The following is a 24031-nucleotide window of genomic DNA, read 5'->3' as shown; positions in this document are numbered from 1 at the left end:
TGCTCTTCTTTTCTTCGATCTCCTGTTGAGTTTGTAGGTGTTCAGAATGGTTTGATCCCTATCCAGCTGAATTCCTGAGAGGAGACGAAATCCAGGTCTCCTACTCCTCCGCCATCTTGCTCCGCCCCCTCTATGGGCTTTCTTTCTAATCACCCAGTAAACATCTAAGAAAGATCTCCTAGTGGTTCTGGCAGGGGAAGGAAAGACAAATAGTTCTGAAATACATACACCCAGAGCCTTCTCCATATCAAAGGCCTACTTTACAGGGGAAACACTGAAGAAGAGTTTATCCCATCATGGACAAGGGCATTTACCCAACTCTAAAGCCCTCTAGACTCTGTCTCATCTAAAGGAAGAAGAAGCTAAGAAACTCTTGTGAAAGTCACAGCACAGGGAAATAGACCCATTAAAAGAATGAGGTGCAATCATAATATTATATAGTCCTTCCTCTGTGCCATGATTTATCCCTACATCATCAGGGTTCCAGTAGATTACAGCTTAAATAGCTGCAAGGCACAGACTCCCTAAGAACAGAATTTGGGGGAGCCCCAAATCAAAACGGGAGACAAAAATGAGATCACTAGAGAAATATGAAATCTGAAGAACTAAAATCAGGGAATTTAAAATAACTATTATTAATATGTAAAAAGCACAAAAGAAAAAGTAGACAACATGCAAGAGCAGATGGGTAATGCAATCAGAGACATGAAAACTCTAAGGAGAATCAAAAGCAAACAATAAAAATCAAAATAAACTGTAGCAGAAATAAAAAAATACCCTTAATAGTCTCATCAGTAGACAGGATATGGTCAAGGGAAGAATCAGTGAGCTTGAAGATAGGTCAATAGAAAGTTCCCATGGTGAAAATAAAAGAAAAAAAAAGTACTATCCAAAAACTGATGGAGATTTTTTAAAGGTGTAATATATACTTATTTGAGATACCAGAAGGAGAAAAAAGAAAGACTGAAATAGAAACATTTGAAATAATATTGGTCAAGAACTTTCCAAAAAAAAAATATTTTTTTTTTTAATGACAGACACTGAACCATGGATCTAGGAAGCTCAGATAACAACAATGAATATAAATATCAAGAAAATTATATGTAGGTATATCATATTTAAACTGCAATAAATGAAACACAGAAGAAATCTTGAGAAAAACCAGAGTGAGAAAGTCTTATCTACAGCATAACAAGGGTAAAAATTAGACCAGACTTCTCAACAGAAGCCATGCAAGCAAGAAGCAAGTGGAATGAAATGTAAAATTCTATATCGAATAAAATTATCCTTCGAAAGTGAAGGAGAAATAATGTCACAAATGAAAACTGAGGGAATTCTCTGGGCAGCAGATCTGCTGTGTGAGAGATGTTGAAATAAGTTCCTTGAATGGAAGGAAAATTTTATAGTGAGATAATTGGATCTTCATAAAGAAAGAGCACTGGGGAAGGAATATATAAATGTAAAATAAAAATCTTATATTTCTTTATTCTTTTTTTTTTTTTTTTAAGATTTTACTTATTTATTTGAGAGAGAGTAAAGCAGGGAGATCACAGAGGGAGAGGGAGAAGGAGACTCACCGATGAGCAGAGAGCCCAATGTGGGGCTGGATGCAGGACTGGATCCCAGGACCTGGAGATCTTGACCTGAGCCAAAGGCACATGCTTAACTAATTGAGCCACCTAGGCTCCCCTTATATTTCTTTAGTCTTAATTGATCTAAAAGATCACATGTTTTAATGTTCTAATAGTTGCAATGTATTTGGATAGGTGAATTAATTACAACAATAACACAAGGGGCAGCAAGGAAGAATTGGTAATACTTTATTATTAGCTACCTACACTCTATATGAAGCAGCATAGTGTTATTTGAGGATGAACTTAAGGTTAGTTAAAAATGTAAATTGTAAACTCTAGGGCAACCACTGTTTGTTTGGGAGAAGTGTAATTGTTATGCTAAGTGTGGAAAGAAAATGCCTTTTTTTTTTTTTAACTGGGTTGAGTCATAAATGTCTTCAGTGTATTCAGAAATAAATCCCTTAACAAATACATGATTTGTGAATATTTTCTCTCATTCTGCAGTTTGTGTTTTCACTTTCTTAATGATGTCTTTTGAAGCATAAAGGGTTTAAATTTTTATGAATTCCAATTCAACTTTTTGTTTCTTTTGTCATTTGTGCTTTGGTGTTGTATCTATAAAAACTATTTCCTAACTCAAGATCACAAAATTTACTCCTATGCTTATTTCTAAGTTACTTATAATATTATACTTAAGTTTATTTCCATTTTGAGTTAATAATTCTCTGTGATGTGATATAAGATCCCAACTTCGTTGTTCTGAATATAGGTATCAAGATGTCTAAACACCAATGATGGAAAATACTAGGCTGTTGAATTGTCTTGGCATTCTTGTCAAAATCAATTGACCATAGTGTAAGGGTTTATTTCTAGATTCTCGATTATGTTCCATTGATCTTGATGTATATATCTAAGATTATGTAACTATGACAATATCTTGATAAATGTGACTTTATAGTAATATTTGAAATAGAGAATATGTGGTCTTCCAACTTGTTTTTTTCTCAAGAGTATTTTGTCTATTCTGGGTCTCTTGCATTTCCACACAAAATCTAGAATCAGCTTGTCAATGTCTGCCTGAAGGCAGCAAGAATTTTGGCAAAGATTGAATCTATGGATCATTTTCAGTAGTATTGCCATCCTAAGAATAATAAGTATTCCAAATCATTAATATAGGATGCCTTTCCTTTTATCTAGGTGTTCTGTGTCAACAATGTTGTAAATTTTTCAATGTAGACTCTTATACTTCTTTTGATAAATTTTCTCTAAATATATATTCTTTATAATGTTATAATAAAATTGTTTCTTTAATTTTATTTGGCATTTTTATTGTTTTGCAAAAATGCAATTGATTTGTGTATATGGACATTTTTATACTGAAACCTTGCTGAAATCCTTCATCACTTATCCTGGTAGTTTTTGTGGATTTTTTACAATTTTGTATATACACCATCACGTCTTCTGCCAATAGAGATAGTTTTATCTCTTCTTTTCTACTTTGAATGCTTTATATTTCTCTTTCTTATCTAATTGTCCAGGATAGCACCTCTAGGACAATGTTGAATAGGAGCAATGAGAGCAGGTGTGCTTGTCTTGGTCCTCAACTTGAGGAAAACATTTAGTCTTTCAGTATAAGAATGTTATTAGTTGTGAATTTTTTAATAGATACCCTTATTAGGTTTAGGGAGTTCCATTCTCTTCCTATTTTGTTGGGATTTTTTTCAAAAATGTTTTATGCATCTATTGAAATCATCATATGTTTGTCATTAATTTTTTTTTTTTTTTTATTTGACAGAGAGAGACATAGCAAGAGCAGGAACACAAGCAGGGGGAGTGGGAGAGGGAGAAGCAGGCTTCCCGCTGAGCAGGGAGCCCGATGTGGGACTCGATCCCAGGACCCTGGGATCATGACCTGAGCCGAAGGCAGACACTTAACGACTGAGCCACCCAGGCGCCCTGTTTGTCATTAATTTTATCTTGTGCTGTAGTACATTGATTGACTTTCAGATGTTAAATTCATCTTGCATCCCTGAGATAAATCCCATTTGGTCATGATGTATAATCTTTTTATATGATGCAAATTTTGTCTTGTTAATATTTTATGGAAAATATTTACATCTGACTTCATAAAGGATATTTTCTGTAACTCTCTCTTCATGTGATTTCTTTGTCTTGTTTGGGTATCAGAATAACAATGGCTTTATCCTTTCTTTCCCTCCTTTTTTTTTTTTTTGCAATTGACATCTTGATTTAAACAGTCTGGTTTGGATTAATACCATCTTAATTTCAACATTACACAAAAATTTTGCTCCAATATAATTTTATTCCCCATCCTTTTGTTCTATTAAAATCATAAAAATTATATCTTTATATCTTATAAGTCCATCAACACAGTTCTACAATTATTGTTTCATGCAGGTTTTTGTTTTGTTTTGTTTTGGTTTTTTTCCCAACCAGGTCAGGGAAGAAAAGAGTTACAAAAAGATTTTATGTTTATGTATGTAATGTCCCTTTCTGATGATCTTTGTGCGTGTATGTGTATTTGAATTACTATGTAGTGTCATTTCTTTTTAACCTGAAGGATTTTCTTCAGTGTTTCTTATAATGCAAGTCTTCTAGTGACATATTATCTTAGTTTTTGATAGTCTGGGGAATATCTTCATTTCTTCTTCATTTTTGAAAAATTTGTTTTGCTGGATATAGAATTCTTGACACTCTTTTTCTTTTAGCATTGACTATGTCATTCCCCTCGCCTCTTGTTTTCATAGTTTCTGATTACAAGTCCATTGTTAATCTTCTTGATGATCCTTTTTTTGTGATGAGTATTTATCTCTTGTTTTTTTAAATTTCTCTTTCGGGGCGCCTGGGTGGCTCAGTTGGTTGAGCGACTGCCTTCGGCTCAGGTCATGATCCTGGAGTCCCGGGATCGAGTCCCACATCGGGCTCCCTGCTCAGCAGGGAGTCTGCTTCTCCCTCTGACCCTCCTCCCTCTCATGCTCTCTGTCTCTCATTCTCTCTCTCGCAGATAAATAAAAAAAAAAAAAAAATTTCTCTATCTTGGCTTTTAATAGTTTGACTATGATGTGTCTAGTTATGGATCTCTTTGAGTTTATCTAACTTTCAGTTTGTTGAATTGTGAGATGAATGGATTAATTTTTCATCAAATTTGGAGTGTATTTTTTCCCTATTTCTTCAAATATTCTTTCTGCTCCTTTCTTTCTGTCTTCTTCTGGGAGTATTATGCATATGTTGGTATCCTTGATATTGTTCCACAAGTCTGTGAGGTTCATGTTCATTTTCTTTTTTGTTCCTCAGACTGTATAATCTCAATTGACTTATATTCAACTTTCCTGACACTTTTTCTGACAACACAAATCTGCTGCTGAGTGTCTATTTAAAATTTTTCATTTCAGTTATTGTACTTTCTCAACTCCAGAATTTTTATCTGGCTCTGGTTCTTTTTTGAAAAGATGATTTTTATCTCTTTATTGATATTCTGTATTTGGTGATATTTTTGTTACAATTTTGACAAGATATTCTTTAGGTTTTGAACATATTTCTAATAACAAATTTAAAGTTGGAGTCTAATAAGTCCAATGTCTGGGCTTCCTTCGGGATAGTATTTATTGACCTCTTTTTTTTTTTTTTTTAACTTTTGTATTGATGAACCCATACCTTCCTGGTACTTCGGGGTCATAATTCTTTGTTGAAAATTAGACTTAAATAATATAATGTGGTGACTCTTATATGCAAATCTGCCATCTCCCTCCCCCAGCCAGTATTTATTTCTACTGTCTGTTGTTGTTGCTCTTGCTGGTGGTTTCTTTAGTGACTTTTCTAGAAAATTCTGTAAAGTCAGTGTTTTTTGTTATGTGCAAACGTTAAAGTCTCTATTTTCTTAGCTTAGCTAAAGATTTCCTTAACAGTTCTGAATCAATAAGTCTCCCACACTTTACTAAGGAGCTCTGGGGCATGTGTTTAATCCTCTGGAGGTTCACAACAAAGTCTTAGACTGAAATTTCTACTTGTTCAGAGTCTTAATATTGGCCTGAGCAATAGGTAAAAAATGAGGTGAGGTGAGAAATTAAGGTCTTATTAGAACTTTTCTGGGCATACTCAAATACTATCCATGTACATGACTTTCTAGGTCACCAGGAATATATCCTGACTTATAAGCCCCTTATTTTCATCTTACTGCTCTGATTTCTTTCTGAGTATTTTTAGTTAGATTTTGTATTGCCTCAAATGATATCACTGCCTCAGGCAGCTATGATGTTAAACAATTGCAACAGATTTTTTTTTTCTTTTGACAAATGCCACAAGCATAAGTTTGTTTGTACTGAACAAGCTTAAAGTTAGGTCAAATAAAGACAAGCTTTGAGAATGGAACATTTCAGGGTTATGGCAATGTATGCCAGATAGGTCATGTAGTGACAATTCTCTGGAAATAGGGACTTTTGGGGGAGTTCCATGCTCATTTTGTCCTCTCCAGTGGCTACTATTTTGCTGGTTTTCATGATAGTGTTGTGTAGATAGGTTTTCAAGGCACAAAGACATTGAGGAGAAAAATATTTAAGATTTTATTTATCTATTTGAGAAAGAGAAAGAGAAAGGGAGCGTGCAAGCAGAGGGAGGGGCAGAGGGAAAGAATCTTTAAGCAGATTCCCCACCGAGCACAGAGCCCAATGTGGGGCTCGATCCCAAGACCCACGAGATCATGACCAGAGCTGAAACCAAGAGTCAATACTCAACTGACTGAGCCACCCAGGCTCCCCAAGGAGAAAAATATTTAAATAGAATAAGTTAAAATGTCCCAAAGTCACTATTCTTACAGAGATTTAGACATTTTTCTTGCATAAGCAGGAAAGTTTTTGGTTTATTTCAAGTGCTCTGAAAAGGGTGAGTTTTAAGTTTTGCCAGTGTTCTCATTGCTTTTATGGAAGAGTGATTTTTGGATGCCTTTTCTCTGCCATTCTGGAAGTTCTACAATACAGCAAAAGGACATTACTGTCTACTTGAGTCTGGCACTGAAAGTAGTAAGATGTTTTTGTTCAAAATGTTTTTGAGTTATACATAAACCAAACATTTTTTTTTCCCCTTCCAAGCTCTAGAAATGGGTTTTCTAAAGCATTATCTCTGTGATCTCCTTTTTGGTTCTCTATTGACAAACAGCCAGATACCCTTTGAAGTAGAATATCTTATTCTGTTCAGATGCTAATCTTTAAATTAGTATTGTGTCTTCTTCCTACATCTATTTCTGTAAGAAGAAACTAAGTTATGTTGAAGCTGGATGTCTTGAAAATGATTTAATGTTGAAATTATCTCAAAAGTAAGTAGCAATTTTAGAAGATGCTTGTCATGGCCAGATTAAAAAAAAAATAATAACCATTTTATTGAGTTTTGGGGTCTTGACCTAGTGGTACTCTGTAGGACCAACTTCAAAAGAATTCTCAGTCTCTGGCTAATCAATACTCTTATTTATTTCATTTGTTGTTTAGAAAGATGAATATCTTTTGTTCTCAAGGACAGAACTAGGTACTGCTTTGCATTGCTAATATCTTTCCAAACTTCTTAGTAAAAAATAATGCACAAGGGCGCCTGGGTGGCTCAGTTGGTTAAGCGACTGCCTTCGGCTCAGGTCATGATCCCGGAGTCCCTGGATCGAGTCCCACATCGGGCTCCCTGCTCGGCAGGGAGTCTGCTTCTCCCTCTGACCCTCCCCCCTCTCATGTGCTCTCTCTCACACAAATAAATAAATAAAAAATAAAATAAAATAAAATAATGCACAAGTACACATATCAGTGATGATTTAATTTCACAGAACGAATAATCTTACAAATATGAAATTACTCAGGGATAATATTTCCAATTCCAAGGGAAAATTCAAAGCAAAATTACTCATAAGTCTCAAACTGTATTATAAAATATCAAATTTTAAAAGGAACAGCTTGCTCCCAGTTTTCTGATCTTCATAGTTAACTAGGCCATGTTCCTACAAAGAGGTAAAGGACAAATACTTTTTTGTTTGCAAAGCAGTAGGGAAAACCATAAATGAAAGGATAATCACCTTAAGCTAAACAAATACCGTTCATCTATTTTTTTCCAAATCAAATTCTTGATTTTTCAAATAGCCCAAAACTAACATATACTTAGAAATTTAAGCACACTTTGTAAAGCATTAATATATATTCAGTGATGACTACAAAATTCTGCTTAGTTTCCCAAGGCATAATAACCAAAAATCTGATATCAATAATCAAATACTTGGTATGTAAACTTTTTTTTGCAGAATGTAAATCACTTTCTTGTTCACATAACATTTTTTTTTTCTTTCACAGTCTGTATGAAATGTGTTAAGTATGGCAAGTGGTATAAGTTGCCCTATATGTATATATATTTAACTAAATACATTGTCAGAGTAGAAGAAAATAAACTAAAACACATCTTCTAATTTAAAGGCTGATATTCATTCCATTCTACTGTTTTACATTTCTTTCACTTAAATTTAAATAATATGAAGGCAAAAAAAAGAGTCACAATTACTTGAAAATTTAGGCAAAACTTGAATAAGAAATTGACACATTTATTTCCTTCCATATTTCCAAAAAATAATAAATGCATTTAGAAAAAAAATAAGATATTCTTTAAGAAATAAAATCTTCTCCAGGAGTCATAATCTGATAAAAATATTTTGAATAAAATGTCTGAGCTTTATTTTTATGATTTTTCTGTTATACAGCTTAATGTTAAAAGCCGATACCGATTGTGAGCGCATGTGGAGAACAGCTCAAATTACATTTAATAAGCTAAGTGACAAAGCGTTATTTTTCCTGAAAAGAGAAGCTGTCTTCATAATAATGCAACATTTTTATTAGCATCATCAAGATTATATCAACAAAGCCTTGAATAACAGGCCTTGCATTATTATGCATTGTTATTTTCTAATGTATCATCTGCACAGAATAAATGGTGTTATATGTTATTGTGACGATTTGTGGTTAAGAGCAAACAAAATATGTAATTTCAATTAATCTGGCTCTCAACAATGTGTTAGGTTCCCATTTGGTTCAAGGCACTGCTAGATTTTGTGAGAGATACGAAAGAGAAGAAACCTCAATATCTGCCTATCTTCAGAGAGCTTTAATTCCAGTGTGAAAGATGGCATAGAAACAGATTGTTGTAAGAAGAGGCACAGAAAGGGAAGGTGAGATATTTAAGGTCTAAGTGTCTTGAAAACTCAGAGAAGGAAGAAATGCCAGTCAGTCAGCAAATTTGTCTCACCCTGAGGGTGTGCTGAAGAAAACACCAGGTTTTAGTAGCTCGTCAAGTGTACAACAGCAAAATTTAGCGACCTCTAACCAAGCACAGTGTCCTGGGCCCTCTTCTGTTATGAATTATTTAAGGCACAAGCTCCAGCTAATGGTCAAAGTCACAACAGAACAGTAATATTAATGTAGTTACCTTCTAAGTGGCTCCTGTTTTGCCCCAGGTGGTGGAGCAGTGTTATACTGTATTGTGCTATTTCACCTTTTCCCCTTATGAGTGTACTCAGCCGTAGCTGGCTTTTGAAATTATTATTTTTATAAAAAAAATCAAAAGAACTAACATGGAAAAATCTTGGTTTAATGGAGAAAGCATGGGCTGTTGAATTAAGACTGTTGAATCCCAATTCTAAAAAAAGTCGATCTGGTGACATTGACTTAGCTCACTCAACCTCAATTTCATTGTGTCCAAAATGGAAATAACACCTATGTGATTATTATTGGTGCCTGTTCGTATGAAATGAGAAAAGAATAAGTGTCTGGTAAGTAATATTTGCCACTCAGTAAGTGCTTACCTCATTTTCTCCTTACTTTTAATGGAATTCTCAACGGATGTCATTATTCAATAATTAGGTTCTTTTCCTCTTTATAGGACAGAGTATAAAAGAGCACAACATTATTGGACCACAGTTCTGTTTTCTCCTCGGTCAACATTACTGACATTTCTGCCCTTATCTCCTCCCTGCCCAGAGAATTGTATTATCCAACTGTTTTGGTGAAGAGGTATATATGCCAATGTAATTAGTGTGCTTAAAACTAAAGCAAAACAAAACAAAATAAAAACCTTGAAGGATTAATAATTAACAAAATTTAAAACACAGCTCTTAAATTGTTGTATTTCATGACTAGACTTTTCAACTACTGACTGTTAGCAATTCATGCTTTCATTACACCTTTAAAAATCTATCAAATTTATTTATTCTACTAAAATGAATCATTTTGATGAAAAACTTTGGACAAATTAAAGTTTTGTTTTCATTTTATTTATTTATACAAGGGCTATGATATTATCAATAATACATATAATAATACATACAATTAATATCTTTATCTGAAATGTTATGTACTTATAATACTGCATGAAATAAAAGTTATGGTGATCTTTATTATTACATTATTTTCAATTTTTGAATTTACTAATTATTCTTAATAAGATTTATTTATATTTTTCATATATTTTAATAATTTCATATAATTGGTTTTGAGTATCATTTATTTATTTAAAGATTTTATTTATTTATTTGACAGAGAGAGACATAGTGAAAGAGGGAACACAAGCAGGGGGAGTGGGAGAGGGAGAAGCAGGCTTCCCGCTGAGCAGGGAGCCCGATGCAGGGCTCGATCCCAGGACCCTGGGATCATGACCTGAGCGGAAGGCAGACACTTAATGGCTGAGCCACCCAGGCGCCCTCATTCATTTATTTTAATTAAATTTAATTGTATATTTTTTCATTCATATGTTAAATAAAATAAGGTGAATAGCAATGTTTGGGAAATCTACTCTTCTTACAAATGGCAAAATATTAAGTTCCTAAATGTCTGGTCATTTGATTTAGATAAGCTTTGATATCAATATAATTTTATGTTTCAGGTTTATTTCAAAACGTTTAGAAACTGTCTAGTAACTTCTGCGGTTGACATATTAGAGTTGAGAATTTATTACTTGAATTACTCCTTGTAAATATCTATTTTATTTAATTTTATTTATTTATTTATTTATTTATTTATTTTATTTGCGAGAGAGAGAATGAGAGAGAGCACGAGAGGGAGGAGGGTCAGAGGGAGAAGCAGACTCCCTGCTGAGCAGGGAGCCCAATGTGGGACTCGATCCCGGGACTCCAGGATCATGACCTGAGCCAAAGGCAGTCGCTTAACCAACTGAGCCACCCAGGCGCCCGTAAATATCTATTTTAAAAAGGACTTATTTTGTGGTTGAAAAACATAATAAAGCATTGTTCTGTGATTGAATAACTAAATGGGCACTTGTCACCATAGAAACAGAAAGTTGAAAACAAGGAATTGCTAAAGAAATTCAAAGAGCTTTATAAAGAATTTGATTGATTGGTTTATTAATTTAAAGGAAACAAACAAAATTGTGAATTTTCATAAGAATTACAGTGTTTTTTAAATCTAAATTTACTATATGTATTATTACTGTAAACTTACCAAATCCTTATGACTTTGAAATATTCAAGGTTTTTTCTCATGTTTCTCAATCAAAAGACTTCAGTTAAAAGATGATACAAATCTAACACAATTATTTAGTAGCTTACTGTTGCATAATATATTATCTCATTAACAATATTGTGATAAAACCATTATTATTTTCATTTTATTCATGACAAACTCAAGGCTCAGAGAAGCTAAATGATATAGAATCACTCAGCTACTAAGTAGACAAGCAACAAATTGAACTTCAGTCTACGTATTCTTGCTGGTTAGATCTCATTGGAAGGAGGCTCTGAGATGGAGATTAATTAGCAGAAATTTTATTAGCATTTAATCTTGCAATCAAGTCCTGTTGAAGAGGAGAAGGCAGGTAGGGTGAGTGGACAGAGAGGCTTGGTTGCCACATAGGATCAACAAAGGTGTAGCCAATCACACAGGAAGTTCTGAAGTAAAGGTAGCCTTTTAGAATTATTCTGAGTTAGGAAAACATGAGGTCTTCCAGAAGTCAAATTTCTTAGTGGTGGGAAGTGTGAGATGGAACAAAAATTGTCTCTTACTTTAGAGCAGAGCTTCTGAACTTTGACATTATTGACTTCGGGCAAGATAAGTTTTTGTTTTAGAGGTCTGCCCCATACATTCGTAGATTCTTAGAAGCATCCCTGGATTCTACCTACTAGATGCTAGTATTATACTTCCCCACTTGTAACAACTAAAAATGTTTCCAGATATTGCCAAATGTCTTCCAAGAAACAAAAATCTCCCTTTCTCCCAGTCGAGAAATGTAGCTTCACAGGGCATGTGTTAGAATGGTCTACCTCATTAGCCCCTTGAAAACTTCACTGATATTGCAGTCCCTGAGGCTTCATAGGGTTTATCCCTCACTCCCTGGAATAGTGTATGCATTCACCCTCAGGAACAGTGAATTCTGATTGCCTTTCTGATATGAGTATAAAGAATGCATTTGTTGGACATGCGGCCATTTACCATGTATCTGAGACCATAGCAGACACGCAACTGCAATGGAGTTTTTTACTTGGTTGAGTTTGTGAAAGTCTACAGTCATACTCAATGATACATTCCAATGAGCCAATGAAGTTGGCTTATAAATAAGGATAAGAAATTGAACAATTTCATTAAATAAATATTTATTTCATTAAATAAATGAATGAATGAATAAATAAATAAATAAATAAGGGTAAGAAATTGACCACCACTCTCATATTCTTTAAGGGTAGCTCTGATCTGTCATACCCTTAGGATGTTGTGCTATGTATGATTTACTCTCTCAGACAGTGAGTGGAGGGGTTTCAGAGATTTCCATTTGACATTCTCTAGTATAAGAGTCTTATGTCACTGACTAAGGCACCGGGGGTTGTGGATTATACAAATCCCTAAGTATACCTAGTACAGTGATATATTTAGCAACAACAACAACAAAAAATGTTTGAAGGTGAATCCTTCAAACACATATATCCATGGTAACGCGGACCTAGACAAGGACTCCATTTATTACTTGGCTCTCATATGCAACCATTCTTTTTTTTTTTTTTTAAAGATTTATTTATTTATTTGAGAGAGCGAGAATGAGAGAGAGAGAGTACATGAGAGGGGGGAGGGCCAGAGGGAGAAGCAGGCTCCTTGCTGAGCAGGGAGCCAGATGCGGGACTCGATCCCGGGACTCCAGGATCATGACCTGAGCTAAAGGCAGTCGCTTAACCAACTGAGCCACCCAGGCGCCCAATATATGCAACCATTCTAATAAAGGATCCATGTTAATGCTTTTCATGCATGTTATAAATGTTAGCTTGGATCCTATGGTCAACAGTCCCCAAACTTGAAGGCATTTTTTTTTCCTCACTATGAAATTGGCTAAATAAATGGCTGTAGATTCCCTGAGGGAAGGACTGGGGAGTTATTACTTTGTATACTTGCCATGGTGTTGCTCGCTCCTTCCTTCTGGAGACCTAACCTCTCCCCTCTCAGTGGGCTCTAGATTGGAAAACTGGCTCAGATCTGAAACTTGATAAAATAATTATGAATATTAGACTGGCTCTTCTCATATTCCTGATTATCCACCCTCCATATCTTTTGTTTGTAGAGAGTAAACAATACCTGTGGTGGCTGCCCATCCATCTTGCCCTTAAGGATGCTTTGCTCTTCTAAGATTCCCAAAGCTGTCTGTGGGTTAGGCTCCCTGGTTGTCACTCTGACCTTGACTCACATGATAATAATTGTTACTGCCTTGCTTTAAACAGTGAGGTACTGCCATCAGGCCTCTACAATTTTGGAATCCTATCATTGTCCCAGTTACAATCTGTGAGTTTAGATTTACAACAGCATTTTCTAAAGTCAGTGCTGGTCTACAGAGACGAGCCAATGCTGAGTTTCTCGGGGATGTTTATGTTGCTGCTTTAAGCACATTCCTTATTGTTTTGGTAAATTTAGACTCTCTAAGGGAGCATAATCTTTTGCTGGGCTTTCTGGCCCTGCATTGTATATTTACATGCCCATTTCTCTAAACCTTTTGACTTCTACCATCATTTGCTGTGGAAATTTTGCCAATTCTTTTTTTTTTTTAAGATTTTATTTATTTTTCAACAGAGAGAGAGAGAGACAGCAAGAGAGGGAACACAAGCAGGGGGAGTGGGAGAGGGAGAAGCAGGCTTCCTGTAGAGCAGGGAGCCTAATGTGGGACTCGATCCCAGGACCCTGGGGTCATGACCCGAGCTGAAGGCAGACGCTCAACGACTGAGCCACCCAGGCGCCCAATTTTGCCAGTTCTTATGCTGGGTCCTCACTCTTTCCAAAGTTCTAAAAGCCAGGCTAGCCACTTGTAAGTACTATATCCTGGCTACATACCAGAGGGTTAACCCCTGAATCCTAGGAGAATGCTCCCATATATACAAATCTCTCTTACTTAACTTCATATTCTAACCCCTCTTGATCTAGATATTAATATCCCATTACATATATACATGACTATTTCCTACCAGAATATGTTAGCTAGGTTCTGCAGCTTCTTCATGGTACCTTGTCTTCCTTAGAAAGTGCAGCTTACCTTGACAAGTTATGTTGTAAATTAACTCCAGTTTTTGGTCTAGTGGACAAGGAAGAAGATAATGGCAGATCCTGAGAAGTGTACATTACCTTGTCAGTCACACTTTTTTTTTTTTTTTTTTTTTTTTTTTAAGTAGGGAAGAGTTCTAGCCTCGAACAGAGAGAATTCTGCTATTTCTGCAGGTACAGGAGAATCTGGAATGTTAAGATTTTCAGATATATAACTAGGGCACTAATCTTGGAATAGCAGATACCCTATAGTGAGAGATCAACCTTCTCTCTAGCTCTACTGTTATTATTAAGTCCTGAATCTCTTCCTCAGCTTTATTTGTCCTCTGTATGAAGCAGGACTCTCTTTATATACTGCCAAAAAAGCCTCCTAGTTTTCTCACCTAGTCTTCAGATGATAATTAGTCATTCTCAGGCTTTCACTATCTTTTCCCAAAACATCAATTGCCCTGCAACGGCTACTCAATTCCATTATCCTTATAATTATTACTCCTTACATATATATAACAAATGCATGATAATTTAATGCATGTATACCATACAAGATCTTCACCTGTGAAAATTTAAATAAATGCACTACTATCAGTGGCGGGCTTCCTATTGTTATCTGGCCAATAAGTAATTAGCTGGAAAATTCCAATTTATATGCTACTTTTTTCTCCTACTTCTTGTACCAAGTGGCACAAGGGTTTACCAGAAAGCAGACCCTAAGAAGATTAGCACCAGGAGTGCTTACCCGGGGAATAAGAAAAAGAAGTAATATTAGGCCAAGGGATAATTTGGAATGTGATACAACATCAGAAAGGTGTCAGTCAAACTGAAATGGCCCTTCAGAGATGTTCCAAGATGAGGCAATGAGTTTGAACCTTTATATCTTGCGTCAACCGATCTTTGAACACAGGCTACCTCTTGGTAAAGGAGCAAGGAAAGAGCCAAGGTAGCTCTTTTGGGCCGAGGGCATTTTCACGGAGGGCTGCTGGCTGAGGATTATCAGCCATATATATGCCATCAGAGAAATCAGTTGTTTAGTCTTGAAAGGATATGTGTATCCGGTACATCACCACATCCACTACATCATGGCACCAAACTGTTCAATTCCTGTGGTGCCACACTGTCACCTAGACGATCAGTTTGATCACAGATTGCTGCTATAGTTGTTGAAACGTAAGGTTTTCTATTTGCAGGAGAGTTATCCTTTCTTCGCTGGTAATCTGTAGCCCAAGCCCTCTCACTGAATTACTGTGAAAAATAAAAGAGATGGTTTAAAGTTTAGCAGCATAAAACCTTTGTTTTAAAGCCTAAATCTACAGGACTTCTTACAGATGAATTTATTTGTCTAAAAACATATAAATAAATGTTTTTAAAATTCTTTTTAAATTATCTTTTATTTTTAGGTTATAATTCAATTTTATTACATATTAAATTGTATAATGTGGAAAAGATGAGTTAGTTATTCTTCAACTTTTTTTTTTTTTTCTTCTGACATTTCAGTTAAACTAGATTTTCCAGATGCACCTATAGGTGGATTGGCCATGTGAGTGAGTTCTGGAAAATGCCCCTAACTGATGTATGCTACTTCTAGAAATGACTAATAATAAAAAGTCACACATTATTTTCCCATGTTCTTTCTTCCTGCATTGAAGATAATGAAGTACAAGATAGATACAGTTTGGGTTTTTTAAATACTTCTTGTAGTAGGGCTCTTCTCAGGTCAAGAGGAGCTATTTTGGACTTTTCATGAATAGGACATCAATTTCTATTTTCTTAACACACTAAACTTTTAACTGTTATGTTGTAAATTAACTCCAGTTTTTGGTCTAGTGGACAGGGAAGAAGATAATGGCAGATCCTGAGAGGTGTACACTACCTTATCAGTCACACTTTTTTTTAAGTAGGACTGGTGCTATCTTGATTGACACAAATAACATTTAAATTTTTGTTTTATGTCAGCTGAGTATTTTTAACTTTCTATTTTTCTTCTTAAATATACTTAAATGTTTCTAATGTGATAATACTTAGCTTCTACTTTGAATTTCATTTATTAATTTTTTTTAAGAAAAACAACACCAAAATCTTATATTCATTTTACAGTTTAGCTATTTTTTTTAAAAGTAGGCTTCATGCCTAACATGGAGCTTGAACTCATGACCTTGAGATCAAGAGTCACATGCTCTACTGACTGAGCCAGCCAGACACCCCTCATTTTACTTTTTAAAACTATTTTAATAGTCTTAATAGTTTTACTTTTAAAAACTATTATATTCTTGGGGTGCCTTTGGCTCCGGTCATGATCCCAGGGCCCCCCGCAGTCAGGAGCCTGTTTCTCCCCTGCCTGCTATTCCCCTTGCTTGTGCTTGCTGTCTCGCTCTCTAGATCTCTCTTTGTCAAATAAATAAATAAAATCTTAAAAAATTAAAAAAAAAAGAAGTTAAAAAACTATTATATTCTTCCCAGTTTTATTTATGAAATATATTTTCATCATATCATTTTATTGACTTATTAATTACATACTTTCTATTAATAAATTTCTTTAAGCAATCTTCAGTTTTGTAATGAATCACAATTGATGAGTGTTTCTTTGAAAGTTAATGTATAAAGGAGAAAATGACTCATTACATGTTGGTTATTTTTTATTTTTTTTTTTTACTTTAAAATTATTTTTGTGGGGCGCCTGGGTGGCTCAGTCATTAAGCGTCTGCCTTCAGCTCGGGTCATGATCCCGGGGTCCTGGGATCGAGCCCCGCATTGGGCTCTCTGCTTGGCGGGAAGCCTGCTTCTCCCTCTCCCACTCCCCCTGCTTGTGTTCCCTCTCTCGCTGTATCTCTCTCTGTCAAATAAATAAATAAAATCTTTAAAAATAAATAAATACATAAATAAAATTATTTTTGTGTGGTCATTTCCCCTAAAATATCTCAAAGCATTAAGATCCCTACTTCAGGGGCGCCTGGGTGGCTCAGTTGGTTAAGCGACTGCCTTTGGCTCAGGTCATGATCCTGGAGTCCCGGGATCGAGTCCCGCATCGGGCTCCCTGCTCAGCAGGGAGTCTGCTTCTCCCTCTGACCCTCCCCCCTCTCATGTGCTCTCTCTCATTCTCTCTCTCAAATAAATAAATAAAATCTTTAAAAAAAAAAAAAAGATCCCTACTTTAGTACCCTTTATCCATTAAGGGTTTTTCTAATTCAATAAACAGGATTTCAAATTCTGTTCTCTCCCGTTTTCTATCCCCCACTCCAGGGAGGACATGGGCTGTTTCCAGTGCAGCTCATATTAAGCCATGCAGGCTATTTGGCAAGATAAATATCCATTTGTATTTGGGGGAGCTAACATTTGAGATATTACTTGAAGAGGGAAAAATATACAAGATAGATAAAAAAGTTGATGTTGAGAGTGGCATAGGAGAAGTACACTCTAGTTAGTTGGTAGTATCCATCTGTCCAAAAACATGGAGTTGAGATATTGCACAACACATTTAGAGAATCAGGAGTAGTACATGGTGGTCAGGGTGGACAGTATGCTGGAGTATGAGATGGGTGAGGGAATTTGTGAAAGACTTACACTTTCCACCTTTAAAATTTGGAAGTTATGTATCAATTTAAATGGTTTGCTTCAGTATTTCTCTCTCTTCCTCTTTCCCTCTATCTTTCCTCTTTTCTTTTTAATAAGAAGAAAATTGATGCAATCATATCTGTATTACTGGATGTAATAGATGAATTGGGGGTAGTATTAAATAAATGCTGTTAATCCAGATAAGAGATCAAAAAGATCTAAATCAGGGTCAAAATAAACCAAAATATTTTAAATTAACTTAAAAATACTTTCACATGGTGACCTTTCTTTTTGTTCTTAAAATTTTCACTGCTTTTTCTGTAGTCATCAGTTAAAGAATATCTATATATTTCTCAAAGAAATATGCTGGAGACATTACCCTTAGCTATTTGGTCCTCTGTTTGTTTAGGATGACCATATAATTTATTGTTCTTTCGCTATTTTGAGAGGAGCTATTTATAATTAAACTGAAACAATAGAGATAAACAACTCTCCTGGGAAAATAGGATACATCTAAGAATAGAATGAAAATAAGAAAATGTGATGATATATACAAAGACATGGATCAATGAATCCTAAAATACTAGTGCCAAAGATTTCCCTTTGAAGTTTTTATAGGTTTTTAAACTAAAAATGAATACAATAAAGCCCATTGTATTTTTTCTTTCTTTTCTTACTCCATTCTTTCTCTTCTAATTATCTTCCATTTTTACTCTCTTTTTTTTCTTTTTTCTTTTCTTCTTTTCTGATTTGTTAGAATGCTTACAGGTAGGTGAAATACTCAATTTTGAATGTGTATTTTCATTTCCCAGTCTTGTCACAATTAATTCTCCTGTTGAGAAATAAATTTTAATGTTCTTCTTTATTCTCAACAATGTGGTACTAGTGTATGTGTGATTGTGGTAAGCTGTGCCAGTCGATTTTGAAGAGATCATAAATTATGCATAATAAAGATACATGTATGTTAATTTATACATAATTTTAATTATATGAGATAGTATACATGTTAAAACTTAGAAGTTCACATCACAAGATTTTTCTCACTTTGAAAATGTTCTGGAGTTACTATAACTTTAAATCTCACCAGTTTTTAAATTTGAGCTAATCTCAGAGTACTAAAAAAAACCTCACCAATTCAAAGTCATGATATACAGAATGGGCAAAAATATGAGGTAGAAGCTTTCTTTAAATCAGTGTTAACATGACCAGAATATTTAACTAATATGTTAAATCATTGGTCCTCTAATAGATCTATAATTAAGCACAATATGGATGGTCATCCATTTAGTACTAGATTAAGATATGAAATAGGTGATTTATTCCAGTCACTGGAAATATCTGAATATTAAACACCTTATTTAGAAACAGCATACCTCCAATATCAGGTTGATTTTCTATAAGCTAGTCGGAAGAATTACAAGGTCATCTCTCTTTGAATATTTAAATAAGAGCAGTAATTTTCAGTCTTTGACTTTCTAAGTTCTGCTAGCATGATACAAACTGGCATCAGGAAACAATAGTCAAAAAATAAAGGAATGAAATATGAAGTCACAAAAAGAAGTGTTATCAGAAAGGATCATTTAACAAAATTCTAGTGATATTAGTTACTTTAGAATATGTTGACACTTATCTTGCACAGCTACTCTTTTTATTTTATAGTAAATAATCATAAGGATTTTTATTTTCAAATAGGCAGATGGTTTCTGGAGCTTAGAATCTAGGCAATCACATTTGCTCATTTATTTTCAAAAGTTTAAATCTAATTCTTTATGAAATTTCTATTGGAGATAAATATAAGAAATTTTTAGAATAATAAAAGAATGAACTGTGTCAGCATGATAATTATTCATAATATATAATACCCTAGTCTACACATTAAGATAAATCTGAAAATTCATACTTAATATTCTTACAGCTATTTCAGTTGACATACAAATAATTGACTATTTCTATTTTTTTTTAAAGATTTTATTTATTTATTCATGAGAGACAGAGAGAAACAGAGGGAGAAGCAGGCTCCCAAGGAGCGGGAAGCCCGATGCGGGACTCGATCCCAGGACCCTGGGTTCATGACCTGAGCCGAAGGCAGACGCTTAACCATCTGAGCCACCCAGGCGCCCCTTTGACTATTTCTATTTAACATAAATTTTTGTGCACTATTTTTTCTGCCTTGCACCAAAAAAATAAAGCTTGTATGTCATCTTTACTTAAATTGTTACCACATCACTTTGGTTTTATAGAGTTATATAAGAGAATAAATCACTTTTAGACTTAATTGTAAGATGAATCCATTGGGTCTCATGATATTTTTATATCTTTCTTCATTCAAAATGTTGTGTAGATTCAAGATTATAGAAAGCCTATAAAAACCCAATACTTCACTAGGAAGGATAGGTGCAAATGCTAGCAAGATGTCCAAGTATGGTGACGAAATAATATTTCTGTGCATTCTTCTTTGATATCTGTTACATTTAATTCATAAATTTATACCTAGGTAATTATACTCTAATCTGTAATCTTCTTGATTAAATATCTATCAGTTCTATGATAATTAAAGAAGCCAGTAAACTAGGAATAAAAAAAAAAGAAATATCTTCAGAAACGTCATTTTTCAGTAGCATTCAGCAATTCCATAAAAATTTTGTAAAAATGAAATGGTAGGATTTTCTTTTTTTTTTTAAGATTTTTCTTTTATTTTTAAGTAATGTCTATACCCAGCATGAGGCTCGAACTCACAACCCCGAGATCAAGAGTTCATGCTCCACCAACTGAGCCAGCAAGGCATCCCTCTAATACAGGATATAAAGGGTTGGAGAGGGAAAAAAAAAAAGGGGAGGGATTTATGTATTATAGCAAACAGACTGGTGGCAACATAATGTGGGATTCCATGATCAATATTAGTGTCCAATTTCTTGTTACCACAGGGAAATAACAGAAGTAATGAATATGATTACATGATATTCTTATATTTTAAGCATCTTGAAAAACCTATCCCATAATAGCACTTCATATCTGAAAGGGGAGAAAACTATGTTATCACTTGGAAAATGAGTAAACTGAAAATGCAATGGAGTAATGCTTTTTCACATGTTTGAAGTGGAAATATTTCAAAATGCTCGACAAAATTTGGAGAATACTAAAAGTACAAAGTGTCTTTCATAACTGTGGTATATTCAATCGTAGATGTCAAATAATAAAAGGCAACAAGATTCTCTTTATTGGTTTTTACTGTCTCCACTTCTTAAACAATGCATGCAACCAACGAGCCATTTACTTTTTTTAGAATCTCAGATATTGAAATAAAATCTTAAAGATTAATTTGAAAAAAAATTCTTTTTTTTTTTTTTGCACAGCTTGAACATTATGAAAGAAGTTCACCATTAAAGAACTTCTCTTTTATAACTGGTCTAAATGTTAAGAATTAGAACTTTACTAGCTTGAAGCTTATTTCAGAGGGAGTTTAAAAAGAGTTTTCACAAATCATTTTCTTAGTTTCAACCAAACCTTGAAGGCTTGAATTTAATTGAAAATGTTAAAGATTTCAGGCTTCAGAGATCAAATCTTCTGAGAAAAGAAGGGCAATTTAAAAGACAATTATGTTCTTTGGAATGTAATATGAAATCATCCTTATTTTCAAATTAAGGATTTCCATATTAAGATCACCTCTAGATTGGTGGCTGGTAAATAGCACATTGCTGACATGAATACCTGGGGGTACCTTTAAAACAGCTATAAGTTAATCGTTTCCTACCACATGCTGGCTCTCCACTGAAGAACTATGTTTTGCCTGTTTAAAGGGACTCAATATTCTGACTCTTCAAGTTGATCACAGCTCTGCTTAAAATTCTCTCTGTGGCACAACTGTGGTGATGTGGTAAATGTCTTAGACTTATAAGCGAAGGCTGACCTTCCAGTCTCAGTTCTGCTAATTTACTGGATATTTTATCTTTCACTTTTTTTTTTCTTAAACCAGATGGGTCTCATTATCTCTAAACCTTGTAAGGGTAATACTTCTACTACCTGTTCCTTAATTGGTCCTATAAATTTTTAGTCTTCTTTCTCTTCAGAGTATAGTTTTAAAAGAAAAAATTTAGTTATCTATATAATTAGTGCCATATAAATTTTTAAAAGATGGCATGTTTCTGATGTATACATAAACTACAAAATTCAGGGATGATCAATGATTGTAGACTAATGCGAATGGTTAATTTTATGTGTCAAATTGGTTGGGCCACAGTGCCCAGATATGTGGTCAAACATCATTGTGAATATTTCTGTGAGAGTGTTTAGAGATTAGATTAACATTTAAATTGTTGGAATTTGAGTAAAGCAAATGGCCTTCTATAATGTGGTGTGCCTCAAGCAAGTCAGTTGAAGGCCTGAATAGAACATGAGACTGATCTCCCCTAAGCAATCAGGAATTCTGCAGCAGAAAACCCTCAGATTTGAACAATAGCATGGACTTCTCCCTGATCTCTAGCCTGCTGGCCCACCCTGCAGATTTTGGACTTTCCTGCCTCTATAATTGTGTGAATTGTAAATTCACACAATTAAAATAAATCTCTTTAGATTATCTATCCTCTATCTAGCTAGCTATCTATCATCTATCTATCTATTTATCTATCTATCTCTCTATCTCCTATTTGCCCTGTTTTTTCTGGAGAACCTTGGCTAGTACACACTGCAAAATTATACACTAAAACTGATAGGAATTGCATTATATAATGTTGAAGTGTTATTATTTAAAAACAGTATTATCTTTCACAACTTAATCTTTATTTCCTTATTTATGATGTATGGTAAATGATATTCACTTCCTCAGATAAGCAGCATTCTTAGGTTTGGCTCTTAATTAAAACAGGTCCCTAAGCCCAATCTTTGGACAGAGTTCTACCTCTTCTCTCAAGTTTAAACAGGATCATTCACTTAAAGCAATACTCTCTTTACTCTTTTGAATAACTTGAAGTATCCCTTGCACTAAAAAGGGGTCTGTCTACTCTTTTATTAAGCTTCTCCCATTAGAATAGAACATCCCTGGTTAAGAATATGGTTATTGTCACCCATTTGTACCATTCAGCAGGCCAAATATTATTTGAGATCAACTCTGTTCCCACAATAGCTTCTGCCAGAATTATATTTGAATCCAGTCACATTTAAACATGCCTGCATTCTTTTAGTCCTTGAGGAGATATCCCTTCTATCCTCAACTAATTTTTACTCTCTCTTTTCTCATCTTCTTGTGGCTCTGAATACCTTGGAGGATCCCAGTAGTGATTTGCCTCCAACCCTTTCCCTCTGCTCTTAGGTACCCTTGCACCATTATAAATAAACTTGCCTAGTCACTCTCCACCTTTCCCACAATGCTCTGCCAATTGTTTTGGTGGAAACTTTGTTCTCCCCTGAGAGCTCATTCTCCTGTGGTCCTCCACTGTGGAAATACTGCCATCAAAAATGATCCACACAGCAAGGAGTGGATTTTGATGTTCCCTCCATCGTCATTTCTTCTTCTGGATCTCCGTTCTGTGCACATGCTCTTCTGAGTTTCAGGCAATCTGGCTGTAAGCCCCTTTGTCTTCTCAAATCCAGTTAATAGACTTCATTCCAGGACAACCCTCAGGTAATCAGAAACATTTTTCTGTCATCTCTCTGAATGGCTATGATAATTTAAGGACAGTTAAACAACCAGTTTAGGTCTATCACAAAACTATTCTCAAAACCCATGGAATACTTGCACTGCTAGGCAAGTTGCTCATATTATTACAGCACCTTCTGCCCTTTCCCCTCTCCTACGATCTATTGGGCTTATCTAGACTTCTCAGAAGCAACACTAGCACTAATTTTCTCTCCTACTAGCCCTGGGAGATTAATCACTATTAGATGAAAATATACAGTTATACAGACTTATAAAAAAACAAATATGTGGTCCAACTACAGCCAGAATTTTAGAACCACAAAGACTTCTTTTGATTTATCTTTTAATGCCTCAACCTCTTATTCCCATCAAGACTATATTCCAAATATTTACCATTCTCCAAAATACTTTAATCATTACCTTGCCTCATAGAGAAAATCGAAGCTCTTAGGTGATAATCTATCACAAGAAAAAACCTTTACTATCACTTGAATACATATTTCCTTTCCTTTAGCCTCAGAAGAAAAAGTTTACTTCATGTTTAAGGGTAATTTGTATCTTCAATACACCCATTTGGCCTCACTCCTTTTTGTCTACATTGAAGTATGTTTAAGTCTTTATCCTTAAGGAGAAAGCAAAACAAAACAAAACAAAATTAAATCTTCCCTTTATCCCAAACTTCCTCCCACTACTGTTCTGACTCTTATTATTTCCATGCAGCT

Source organism: Leptonychotes weddellii, chromosome 1 (assembly GCF_054177405.1).
Source record: "Leptonychotes weddellii isolate Sample4059 chromosome 1, ASM5417740v2, whole genome shotgun sequence".
NCBI classification, from domain to species: domain Eukaryota; kingdom Metazoa; phylum Chordata; class Mammalia; order Carnivora; family Phocidae; genus Leptonychotes; species Leptonychotes weddellii.
Note: the sequence above shows the minus strand (reverse complement) of the source record.